Raw genomic sequence first — 12,383 nt, 5'->3', positions numbered from 1 at the left:
TGTTTTTCTCCAGTGTACAAGAATTTGTTATTTTAATGTTTATTAGTGGGGTTTTTTTTAAATCACATTTTAAAATCACAAAAAGCACTAATGTGCTAAGCCACCAGAACCGAACCAAACTTAAAGCCATGGGCTAATTTGGGCAATACCTACAAATTTTTTATAAACTTCGGAAAATATATCTCGGTACATCCTCGTCTCCAGAGTTTTCTTTAAAAAACACAAATACAAACAGACTTTAGTTAGCATGAATAAATGAAGCTCCAATTCTACCAGAACAGATCAAGTCTAAACATATCAAAATATTGCTCTCTGACGTTTGAGCATAACGCACACCTCTCGTCCTTTCGGCCCATTTTCATAAATGCACACAGCTTCAAGCCTCCTTTCCCCCTACGGCACGGCCATCAATCTTCACTGACATCCTATTAACTCACAACAGACACCAATATCCACAGATAGGTTGCGTAGGCTATGTCTATCCCATTTATTTATTTATTTTCACATCGATCTGTCACAATATGTAGGATGAAACGTTTAACTGTGGCTCAAAAATAGCCACAGCTGCGGAGGAACTAATACATCTGCTAACATGTTATTTCTTTTTTCTCCCTCCTTCTGAAACCTACTCTATATCCTCTCTTTTCTAGTAGCGTCTCTGCATGTGTATGACATATGCTATTGTTTGTGTCACTTACAATAAGAAACCAATCAAAGGAGTTGACACTTAAAAATATGGATCGAACAGTTACCATTTATCTTGGATATTCTGATCAGACTTTGCAGTTTTCTTTGACAGATTGTTTACCCCGAGGAAACTCACAGCGAAACCTGCCAACTTGTGTGAGAGGCACATGCTAAACCACACATCAAAATGATGAATCGTCTAAATAATAACACTGATCAAAAAGCTGCTCCACTGTCATCAGTGCTCAGATGAAAGGCTCTTGCAATTCCTCCAGGGGAGCAGTAAAGCTGAAAAGCTCTGGATGTCAATGTACCCTGATGTCTGGTCGATGGGGAGCCAGGATGGCAGGAACAGGTATCAGACATGGATGTGGCATTATCAGTTCAGCAGGCGCTGCTTCCTCAGATTGATCCATCTTAACGAGCTCATCACGCCCCTGCAGAGAGACACCCTGATTACATCTGCACGCCACATGGAAGGAGAGAGCCAGTAGAGTTATAGACTGCCCATCACACATATATACACATGATGTACGTTTCATTCATATATATTAAAAACCAAAACTAAAAGTTTTGTCATCATTTATTCACCCCTTAGGTCCTTCCGAACCGGTTTTCTTTTGCTCTAAACACAAACAGAAGTCATTGCTTCCACATTGAACAAACTGAAGTTTGTTGTTTCTCATTGAAAATGTATGGTTCAGGTAAGACATCAATAACATCAAACATCACTGGTTTTCAAGTGTCTGGTAATCAAACAAGGTGATATCAGAGACACCATATTTTATATGTACCATTTTTATTATAAAGCAATAAAAAATAAGTAATATTAACTACTGCTACTACAAAAAAAATAATAATAATATTTTTAATAAACAGTAAAAACATTAATAGTGTGAAATATTACAATTTCTTTCAGAAATCCTTCTGAAATTTTATTTTGCTAAATTGGTGCTCATGAATCATTTCTTATTGTCAGTGTTTCTGCGTATTGTATTATTGTAAAAAGCGCTATACAAATAAACTTGAATTGAATTGAATTAAAAAATAATGCAAAAGAATACTGAATAGTTTTATTATGATAAAACTATGGTTTATTTTTGTAAGGGATGTGATATCCACATGTTTTTTCTTGAAGAAATTATAGAGGCTGTGTAATCTATGACAAAAAGGTGGCCAAAAATGAAAGATTAAGTGAATATTTGAATTAAATGTTTGGTCAGTAGCCTAAACAAGGATTTGATTGTCCTGTAAGTGTAACAGCAGCAATTGCCATTTGCCTTCCTTTGCAGAGGTATTTGTAATAACGTGTTATGTACATAAATTGTTTATTTTGTATTAGCCTACATTATGTATTTTAACCAATCATTATTACCTCATTGTTTCTATATAATGCATTTTAAGTTTTTAGTTTTTATAACAACAACAACAACAAACATTTTACAGTATATTAATACTTCTTTGTAAATTATTATTTGAAGTAACAAAACCATGGTTAATTTGCAGTTACAATGGCTACAAGAACGATGATTTTTGGTGTTATTCTTGATAAAACCATGGCTAATTTTCGTAAGGGAACCTGGAAAGTCAGAGATAATTTTAGATCCGTTGATGGTGGGGAAGTTATTTCCGAAATTAAAACCTGAAACGGGCCTCGTTTTTACCTAAATGATTTACAATATATTTTAATAAATATAAAAAATGTATAAGGTGTGCATTGTAGCTGACACCTAAATGAACACATTACAGCTGGTTTTATCTTTGCCTTTACCAATATCGAATGTAACTTTAGAGACGGTCCCTAAATTTGAGAATAACGACCGTCCATCGTCAAGCCAATTTTATGCCTGGTTTTGTTTAACTTTCTTTCGTTTTATTTTTGTCTTTGTGCTGGACTGCTGATGTATTCTACCGGGCATAGATGTCCATTATCAATTATGAACATTCAGCCGCAAACACGAAGGTCGAGCGTTTGCGAATGCGGATGGGGGAATGGCGCAGCGGTTTTTTTTTTTTGTTTGTTTGTTTTTTTGAGCAACTGGGACGGTGCCCCCCTGGGAGTGCCCCCTGCATGTAGGGTAGGGAGTGGTGGTACTGCCCACGAGCACAGCCACCACTCCGCCTCGTCCAAAGCGGGAGCGGCACCGCGAGAAACGCTAGTGAAGGCTCCCGACCCTCCTCAAAGAGAGCCTTCTGAGTGAGCCAAAGCAGTAACAACTCCCTCGAGAGCTGATTCTGCAAGCTTCACTCTCAAGCAGACAACACACTACCCCAATCACGGGCAGGGAAAACACACAGGCTGAACGCTGCCTGCTTTAGCCCAAACCTTTGCTTGACTGAGGTTTGATATAATGGAGCGTATCTATGGACAAACAACACTAAATAAGACTCACAAAACAAATAGCGACTGACACACACAAAGGGCTTCTCTGAATGACAAAAAGCTGACACTCGTTCACCTCAGGTGCTTTTATAGCTTCCTGGACGCTACGTCACCCGCCTATGACGTCAGGCCCATTCATGAGACTGATTTCACATATTATTCAGAGCAGGTCATGCCGAAGAGCATTCCCATAGCGTTTACAGTTTTTTTTTTTTAAGAGCTTGACCTCTTGGGAACATTCTGAATTGTGAATTATGTGAAGATGTGTTTTATACATGTTTGGAACGACATCAAAGTATGTTGGCACATAATAACATATTCCAGCAGAGCTTGTCTGTCTTTAGTTGCTGTCACCTGTTGTAGTTCAGTGGATTGAAAGGTGTTAGCTTTCAAAGGTTTGCTATTTGAAGAGCGAGTGTGTCCTCACAAAATAGAAAATATTGAAAAAAGCAAAAAGAAAGTGGTGATAAGTCTCTTTTATCCTCTTTCATCCCATTAATATTTACCATTTTTATAAAATGGCCAGACAGACAAGCACCCTCAGCTCAGTTAGACAAATATGCAGAGACCATCCATAAGTAAAGACATCTGTATTTTTTAGTGACAAATTGCCATGATACTTACAGGTTACTTAGATTTTTTCCTACAGGGTGTCAAATTAACCATAAAAGCACATCATCACAAATAAAGACTCAGAGATGTATTCACTGCTGGTGAGTGAATGCATCAAGCACATCAGTAAAATATATTTCTAGTCTATGTCCCACATTTATTAGGTTTCATTCAATCAATAAAGATTTGGCTGAAACAAAGTCAAGTTGCTTCCTATCAATATCTTTCCACAAAAAACAAGCCTACATTAGTAAATCCTAAAAACACTCTTTGTGCATTTAAGCCAAAACCATTAAGCCATTTTGAAAGCAATCTGACAGAAGAACACTAGAATTGAGTTCAGAGCTTGACAGGCGCAATTGAGCTCGGGTGCACTGATGATTGCTCTCCAGATGAGAGTAAAACCTTCCTTTAGCATCATTAATCAGCTGAATACATTACAATCAAACCAGCATAATTAAGAAGCTAAATTAATTAGAGCAGAAATGGATGCATAAGTGCAAAATATTGCTTTTCCGCTTGTTGCGCCACCCTTTTCAAAATTGGGCTGCCATTAATGAAGTAATGAGAGTTGTTAAACTTCATGACTATATTTGTCTCTGACCTGTTTTAATGATCATGTTTATGAGGTCGTCATGGGGCTTGAAGACTTGATGGAGTGGCAGATATGGCTGTGACTAAAATCCCAACCAGTCAAGTTAGGATATAGCATTAGCTACTGAATTATTAAATCATGAGAGAGTTAAGCCTTTTTACACTCTGAATCATGAGTCCTTCTCTTTTAGGGCTGACACAAAAAGCTCTGTTCGAAAACCTAGTGAGCTGCTTGTATAGGCAGCTGCCATATAAGACAGCATCTGAAATATTGCAAAAAACTGGTTTTCATTTCTCATGATATTAACTGATTGACTGGAGTCATGTTGATTACTTGTGGATTATTGTGATGTTTTTATCAGCAGTTTAGACTCTCATTCTGATGGCACCCATCTACATCTTGAATGGACTGAGGGTAAGAAATTTTCAGCAAATTTTCATTTTTGGATTAACCATTCCTTTAAAATGTCTCCTTGAACAACAGCACACTATAACTTTTGGAACAGAGAAACACCTCTATACAATATAAATAAATTATTCAATCAGTCCATCAGCCCATCAGATGAGGAACAAAAGGGATTGGCGTTGTCATAGCGCATCAGTCTTAAGTTCTGTGACCATAAATGTCCTGCAAGCACTGTTCAAATACTCATAAGGAGATAAGGTTGAACCTCATATCCAGAAGCTGGTCCATGTCAGGTTGTAATTGTTGTCCAAGACATGGACGGTCAGTTCTGTCAGAATTGCTCAGCTTCCTGGCAGAAACAGGAAAAGGACTTACAAGGGACTCTTTCTCAACTTTCTTTCAACAAAACATTTCCTTGATTGAAGGAAAGGCAACTAATTAAAGGAATCCATGATCCAGTTTACAAGATCTGGTCTGAATGATTTGTTCATGAAACAAAAATAATAATAAAAAAAAAGATTTAATTTTACCTAATTTCTAAATGACTCATAAACGACTTGTGTGAAGCAGTTCAAAGAATCAGTCTGTCTAAACCCCTCCTTTCCCTGAGCCTTCACTGCTGTGATTGGTCAGATGGCACAGTCCTTTGTGATTAGTGATAAAACAGTTGTACTGGTTGATCGAAAAGACTGATTTGCAAGCATGACTGGAGCAGGACTTTTCAGTTGTAAGTGTCAAGTGTTTGTGGTAATTATAAGATGTGTTAAAACAAAATCACTCTCACAGGATAGGATACAGCATTTTCTCAACATGATGTTAATCACATGGAAATGTTACTGTTTTTGGGCAGGCAAGTTGGCAACGTATAGGGTGTGCAGACATGTGTTACTTCGTGACACAGAGCTGTAACAGAATAAGATTCAAATTTTTGATGACTTGACAGGCGATTGCATGACAACTTTATTTATCGTTCACTGTTGGCTTCACAACTTTGCTGATATTTATGTTCACAGACAGTTACATGACACTCTGTATGAAAGGTAATAATCAAAAAGGCATAATAGGGGCACTTTAAATGAAATGCATCCATGCCTAATTTAGCATTTTTCTGTTGGTTAGTTTTTACTAGTTGGGCTAGTGAACCCCATATGACTACGCTGATATGACAATATCCGGGTTTATGATTATCCTTTCCTATTTTAATGCCTTTAAAGGTTTGTGTTGAAATTACTTCTTCCTACCCAAACAATAAACTTGATTAGGCTGACTCAAAAATAAATAAATAATAATAATTAAAATAAAGTTCTATGTATATCAGATTCTGATATCTGATATGAAACTAAAGAAAAAACAATCTTACAAGAAAAAAAAGTATAAGTTAGCTTATCAGAATATTACATTAGCATGCATTTCCATTTATTTTTGTCATCATTAGACAGGTATTTTATCATTTTATTGTAATTGTCTACAAACTGTGCCCAATATGTGTCCAGATCAAGTATTTCCCTATGACGCACAGAGTATAATTGTTGTATATAAATAATTAAACAGCATTAACTGTGACAAAAATTAACTTTAGGGAGTTTAATCCCAGAAAATATGCAGAGTCACTGTTCTGTAACCACCCATCTAATAAGCAATTCTCCTCATTGGACTTTTGTTTTCTTGCCTTTGGGCTACAATGTCTCCTACTGCGATTTTAATTATGCAGAGAATTCTGCATCTCGGGGTCATAATCATAATTATCTTTTACATATCTCATTAAATTGACCTCATTTCCCCAGAACTAAACCTCAGTTTGAGATTAGCCCTCTTTTGACAATCCCTTATGATGAACCATGCAGTGAATAATGCATGAATAGTTCACAAAAAGTTTTTTCTTCAGTGTGTCAATATCATACACTTTTGGCTTTGTATCATAACAAAAAAAGAAACCTTAAAAATCACATTGTGTTATAAAAACATGTTTCATTGGTAAGAAAAAGTATGTTAACCCATTGGAATTAGATGGTTTTCTGAATTCATTTGTCATCATTGTCACAGGTACAGACAAACTATAGATAACACAATGCAAAAAAATATAATGTCATGTCTTAATTGAACACACACAACTATTAAAGGATGAAAACATTCAAAGATACCCAAGAAGGAAACACAATTCATTAAGAGCAAGGGATGTAAACTTTTGGAAAATGATGATCAGGTTAAATTGTATTTATTTTGTCATGTAAGTATCTTCTGTTGCTTCTGAAGGACAGTAATAAATGAAAACACATACACACAGCTATAAGCAGGTTCAAAACGTTTACACCCCCTGGCTCTTATCCTGAGTGTGAACAGATGATGTTGTGAAGGGTTTAAAAGTCACGTTTTTCATGTTTTTTTTAAGCTTTGATTGTGTTTACAGCGAGCAACATGTTCATGTTTCACGTGTAAAAAAACACAGTATTTGACACAAAATTCACTTATCTGTATACCGCTGTTTTCACTGTCATAAAAACAGGCTGATGACTTATACGTAACGAGTTCTTATTGGGCCAGCGGTTCCTGTGTTGTGAAATGCGATTGGGCTAGTTTTGAGAAGCAAGTTGGCAGGATTTGTTTTGAAAACCTGTCAATCCTGATCTGAACGTACGTGCTGGAGATGTACTTCTAATCACAGAACGCCTTTACTGACGAGATGCGCATGAAAATCTTTTTTTTTTAGTCTTTTTGCACAGCCCTACCATCTAGTAACAAAACTTAACAGTGTTGCCCTTTGTTTTAATAAGTTACAGAAGCGGTTAAACGCACCAGCTTAAATAATAAAATACACTTACCGGTTGTGGTCCATAAACACAAAAAAAAACACAAAAAAACGCAACTCTTCCTCTTCTCCGTCGGAGCGCAACAAGACCACGCCCCCTTTTTTGTGTATTCCTGTGGGCGGAGGTTAGTCAAAAACGGTTTTAGTGACATCATTACTGCAGGAACTAGAGGAATGCATCCAAACGGGTCGTTCGATGTAGGCAAATTCTGTAAAATAAAATATCTTGAACTTTGAGCTTTAGAATTTTACAGAAATTATTTATACTCTAACAACAACATTACACACTAACTAAAGTTTGAAACATGGGATCACGAAGAACGGCACCTTTAAATATGCAGAATATGCTGGAAAACAAAAAAATGAACACTGCACATTGTGTTTGCCTGTACATGTAACCTTGATGAAGATCAGATATAATTTTACAACCTAGTATATTTCTACTTGAGTTTTCAGAGTTCCAGTTTAATTTTCTTCATCATTAATTACATTTAAAGAGGTGCAATCTAACTACTGCAAGTTATTACTTTCATTTTTTTTAAGGTAGTTCTATTTTACTGTTTCAATTTAGTGAGTTAGTTAACAGTGAGGAAAATTAAATCAATCAGCTCTGACTTCAGTGAGAAGAGTCATTTGAGGTGACTGTCAGCTAAACTGGTTGTGCATAACATGAGCTGAGTTATGTCAAAGAAAAAAAAATAACTTTAAAGTTTTTTCACTGCACAGCTACGATTGACTGGAATGCTTTGAGTTTGTAAGTGGGATATAACTCATTTCACCCGGCATTAAACTACAGCTACAGCAAGAATATATGAGTGAATGGTTGTGGTCAGATCGTCCACTTCACTTCTCTGCCCTGCCCTTGTGTGACAGAGACAGCTCTTTCACATGCACTGCAATAATACCCAGCATGAGGCCATTTTCACAAGTGTGTTTTTCTCCCTGATGTATGGCTCTTTATTACCTCTAATTAGCTGTGTTTTTGGAGAGTGTCCTCCAAAGACACGTCAGGCAACCCAAATACAAACTAAGCCTGGCATATTATCCTGAAAGAGGCTATGGCCCACCATTGGTATTGTGATCCTGGGTGAACAGTGTGATCACTAAGACCCCTCTCCCTCACCACCATCTGTCCATTTCTCAGAGGTCACCCAGTCACAGTCACAGTCACTGTAAGTGGTTGGCATTTGAGACTAGTGTATAACGCAATCAGTGACTAATTCTTATGGTTATTCACTTAATGCTGAAGTGAAACATTTTCAACCCACAACTGGTTTTCTTAAGCTTACACTACCATTAAAAACCAGTAGTCATTAAGAATTTTTATCTTTTTTTAAGAAATTAAATTTAATTAATTAATTATTTTATACTTACTGACTCCGAACATTTAAATGGTAGTGTGTACAGAGTGGAACATCACAGTGGATCATTTGGACATGCAAAATGTAACAAAAAAATATATAACTTGTTTGAAAAAATATTCAACTTTGCGAGAAATGGTCAGAAATGTTCCATAAATGTTCCATAAATGTTCTTGCATGGACAGTGGTTAACACGTTTAATGTGTGATGCATATGTGTGATGCATATGTGGTCATTGAGATCGCTGTGTGATTTGGAAACACTTTATGGGATCAGTGAGTGGCCAAGTTGTGTCCACGATGTGTGTACGTGTGGGTCTTGTAACAGGCTGTGAGTGTCACTGTCCCCTCAGTAATCCAGGCCTTCCAGCTGAGATCAGCTCTAATAAACCATCTGCCACGTCATCCTGCTGCATTCCCACTACGCCATCACAATCCCTCAGAACCTCAGAAAAACTCCTCTAAATGCAGTACACACATACCTGCTACACAGGTTTCCCAATAGAGATGACATAAATGACAAAATACCAGAGCATGAACTAGTTGAGATGGAACAGCAGAGTTTATAGAATGACTCATGATTTTTGAATTAAAGTGACCATGCAATCTGACATTATGTTCAGTAAAAATGTACCTTCATATCTCAAGGACAAATGCAGAATGAAAGTGAATACTGTCTGTGAACGAATGAAAAACTTAAGTCAAGCAATGTCTACTGTTTGAACACTGTGAACTGAATTAAAAAAGAAGCCAGGAGCATGATATTACATTCTACTGCTAATATTCGTGATCAGATTTACTGTAATTTTATATTAGGCTTAAAGCCTGTGACTGCATTCCATGGCACAAACCTTTTTGTACTGTACTTCTTAAAGTTTATTAAATTAATTAAGTCATCTAAACCTGAACCTCTCTGCCACCTGATGACAGCTCCAATGGCAGGTTCAGTAGACATGTTTAATATATTAAGATTGTTAGAATACGTTGTAAAATGTTCTTAATTTATCTGCAAATGTTTTATTTATTTCTGCCATCCCCAGAAATGTAAATAAGTTTATGATTGCACATAGTATTTTAACGGGTTTAACACTGTTATTCATCTTTTCTGACTATCTAAAATCTGACACAAGTTTGAGGCTAAAAGGCTTTTTTAATTACACAAAAAAAAAAAAAAAAAAACATTGAACCTTTGATGTTCTGGAATTATTGCACATCTTGTTTGTTATTTTAATTATGATGCCAAGTATTGAATGTGGAGCATATTTAAATAAATGCAAATATATTTTGTGGAACATTCGAAGACTAGAAACTTTATTACATGTATGACACATTTTGTACTCTAATGCACTGAGCTTTATTTTACATAACTTGTGCCATCGAAATTATGGAAATTATTGCGAAAAGCATCAGATATGCAATAACAAAATACAATTGTAATGATGTTCAGTTGTTCTCTGAGAAGATTCGCAATAGTTTTAGGCTATTAAACTTGTATTTTTGTCAACAGCGGCCAAATTAAATAAATATTTCATAAAGTTTCTTTTGGCTTTAAAATGAATGTTGTGGTATAACATAACATTTTCCAGCTTAAATTAAACATTCAAGGAAACATATCATGAGAAAAAATCAATAAATAGTAGGACCATTATATTTCACTTTTAAATCAATTTCTTGCTGTAATTTTGCTAGTGCATGAAGCTCCAGCACACATTTCTGGATTGTGGCTTATATTTCCCACACAGAATGGAATAGGCTGGTTTGTGAGTGATAGATGTCACAAAAGCACTAAGCTGTCACTAGTCCTTAGAATGGTTTTGCTTTTACCTTTGGACAGGATTTAGATATAAAGTTCAAAACAGCCAACAGAACAGTGGGAAAACAAGTCTGAAAAACAACCAAGCTATAGCAGGATGTGTTGAATTTATGCATCAGAATTGTAGAAAATAAATCCTGAAATTACAACAGCAGCTTTTCATAAATATAATAACTTCCAAAAGTTTGAGGACCACATTTCACACCAATTTACATTACATTTATTCCTTTATACGGCTTCAGGGCAAAAAATGAGTAGTGCATTTTTTTTTTTTTTTCATGATGCAAAATGAGAAAAAGAAGAAATTAGAAAATTATTATTCGCATCATAGTATGTAAAAATTTGCATTCATCTCCTGATGGAATAAACTAAGAGGAGATTTCAGGGCATGCTTTCAAGTACGACAGTGTCCCAGCAAAGAGGCTAATAGAGGTTAGATGTGATAAATCTTAATTATCTTATTATTCAGTGTTTTTCTTGTTTTCTTATATGGGAAAGAAAAGTGTTTCAAAGTACTCCAGGGCAAGTTGTCATACTTTTTAATCATATTGCTCAGGGTAAATTCAATTTCTAGACAGGTATGTAACTTTAAGTCTTGACTTCATAAAAAGTTACTGAACATGTTTAAATTGAATAAAATCATCTTTTTGCCTGCTGTTAGACACAATAATGCACCTTTATCACAGATGCTCATGTATTATTGCTTGTAAAGCCGTCACAATGAATGACACAACATCAACATCAGATTTCTGAAATTAAAAGACAGGACAGTCATCAATCATGACTCTCCATTCAAATATTCAGTTGATATCCCCTGTGTATTTCCTGCAGAATAACAGAGAATGTCGGGAAGGATCATTAAGTTGAAAAATATTAATTATAAAATTAATCACCTCATGCTTTTTTCTTTAGAGCAAAAAATGAATCCTTCCCTTAGCTCCTGCTAAGCTCAGTTGTCTACCTGTCGACTGTCTCTGTGTTTATTTGTATCTTCACAGACATATCAACAAGATAGAGAGCAATGATGGATCGATGGATCGTCTTGTCTCACAGGCGGCTCCCGAATGACCCCACATACTTATGGCCTCTTTACTGTCACTTAATTCATTACCGCAGAGGAAACCAGACTGAGGGGACTCTATTAGTCTAATTTTAGAGAAGAGGAAAGATAGATGCTTTCCCTTTCATTAGCACTGACTGATGGCTCGTCACCTACACGCTGTGGATGACTGGCATGAGGGCAATGACAGAAACATGGTGGCGAACACACCACTTGTCCATAAAGAGTGTCACTTTAGACAGGGGTGAAGGGAAATACATAAGGTGAGCTGGTCACTTTAAGAACATACCTGCCCTGCTTATTCAGATACATGACAGACTGCCCTTTTAAAAATGTAATTTACCTCCAGCACTGCTCGCCCGGGTGCCTTATCTAAGTGCCACAAAAAGATGGTCCAGTGAAAAAGTGATATATGATCAGAATAAATAATGCTGTGCAGAAGGAGTAGAATAAAAATTAAACAAATGTAAGCTAAATATGTCAAGTCACCTGTGTCATACTCATGTCATTATACAGAGTTGTGTCCTGATATGTCACAAAAACAAGAGCACACACACACACACACACACACACACATATATATATATATAAATATAAAAATACAAAAAAAGTAAAAGATTAAAAGTATATATATACTTTTTTCATTTTTATTAACTGTATTA

This window comes from Carassius auratus, unplaced genomic scaffold (assembly GCF_003368295.1).
Source record: "Carassius auratus strain Wakin unplaced genomic scaffold, ASM336829v1 scaf_tig00001679, whole genome shotgun sequence".
Classification (NCBI taxonomy): Eukaryota; Metazoa; Chordata; class Actinopteri; order Cypriniformes; family Cyprinidae; genus Carassius; species Carassius auratus.
This window is presented reverse-complemented; position numbering follows the sequence as displayed.